The sequence below is a fragment of the Octodon degus genome, unplaced genomic scaffold (genome assembly GCF_000260255.1).
Source record: "Octodon degus isolate 3935 unplaced genomic scaffold, OctDeg1.0 scaffold00026, whole genome shotgun sequence".
NCBI classification, from domain to species: domain Eukaryota; kingdom Metazoa; phylum Chordata; class Mammalia; order Rodentia; family Octodontidae; genus Octodon; species Octodon degus.
Genome location: NW_004524602.1, coordinates 19,111,311 through 19,113,145, shown reverse-complemented (window position 1 = coordinate 19,113,145; position 1,835 = coordinate 19,111,311).

The window sequence follows — 1,835 nt, the reverse complement described above, 5'->3', positions numbered from 1 at the left end:
GAACTGAACCAGAACTTGGAATGGACTTACTGGACACTTACAGAGTTTCCATCTGAATACACTTTTCAGCTGCACGTGGGACGTTCTCTAAGATAGAGTGCAACTAGTCCATAGATCATGCTTAAGTCAATACAAGGGTTATATGAGTTTCTTTAATGCAGTAGACTGTTAGAGGTTTTTTTTTTTTTGTTTTATTCAGTGTGCCAACTTGTGTCTTTTAATTGGAGATTTGAGGCCATTTACTTTGAGAGATATTAATGAGAGTATTGATTATTACTATCATTGCATATTCTTTCTCTATTGATGTCTTTTTTATTTTCTTGTCATTTTGTTGTTTATCATCTTACTTGTTTTCATTCTCTTGGGGGTTTGGCTTTACTGATCTTGTCATTTATGCCTAAGATATTCTCAAGTATTTTCTGAAGTGCTGGTTGGGTATTCATAATCTTCAGGTGTTTACTTCCAGGAAATGTCCTTATTTCTTCATCTATTTTGAAGAAACGTCTTGCTGGATATGTTAGTCTAGATTGGAAATTTGCTTTTAGGGGTTTAAATACTTCACTCCAAACTCTTCTGGCCTTTACGGTCTATATTAAGACATGTGCTGTAGTTCTGAGTTTACCTTAATTAGTTATCATGTTGTTTTTGTTTTTCTCTCACTGACCATAAAACTGTTGTGTTCATCATCCTGTTCATTATCATTTTAGACATCTAGTATTTTAATTGCTTGGGGAGCTTCTGTTTTTATCATAATTTTTGGTGTTTTGGAAACCTTCATTACTCCTATGTTGAGCCTTCTTCTCGTATTTGGGGAGTTTCTATCATAACTTCTGTAAACAAATTAAGTATTCCAGCTGGGCTATTATCTAGGTTTATTAAAAACTCCTGTTATTCTTATATTGGTTTTCTTAGTGTTGTCTAGTAGCTGTTGGAAAATTTCATGTTTGGTCTCAGCTTTCTTTGAGCACTTTGTCATAATTTACGATTTTGTTCTCAATATCAGACACTGTCTTCACATTGGTCATTTCTGCAATTTATGAATTCTATGTAGTTTTTTTTATTTCTGGTATTTTTGTTTGGTACCCTTTTGTGGATTCTATATCTTTGGTGAATTTGTCACTTATGTTTTGAAGTATTTTGGTGGATTCTTACAATTTTTTGTTCGTTTCTCTTAAATCCACATTTGACATTTTGAGTGATAGTTCCATATACTTTTGGGTTGTGTCCTCTTTGAACTCACCAAGTTTCTTCACATCTTCTCCAAACAATTTGTATAGCACCACTACAAGGTATCTGCCTATCGCTCCCTCTGTGCCCCCGATCTACTTTGGTGATCGTTTGCTGCCTTTTCCCCATTACCTTGTGTGTATACTTACCTGTTTTCGTACTGTGCTAACTAAGGATGGGAAGACTGTCATTTATATGAATATTTTTTAGTCAGACTCTGCCCTCCTGGGATGTGTGTTTAGCTTTTTATGTACAGTGATAGTATTTACCTTCCATTATTTAAGTGACTTGGATTCTGTCTCTATGTTTTGAGGAAAGGATCACTTCTGACTATAACAATATCAACAGACCTGCTCATGTATTATTCACATGTAATGCACTCTGCATTTGAACTGACACATTTTATCAATACCCAAGCTTATGTTACAGTACTATTAGCAGTTGTTCTACTATTTGGCAGAAGAAATGGAAGCAAGTGATTGGAGGGTGGGTGAAAGAGGAGTATAAATCTGTAAGGAGTCAGGTTACTAGTGAGAAAAGTGATATGTTAAAAAAAGAAGAAAATTAAGTACAGGGGCTGGGGAGATGACTCAGTGGAATAAGTACTT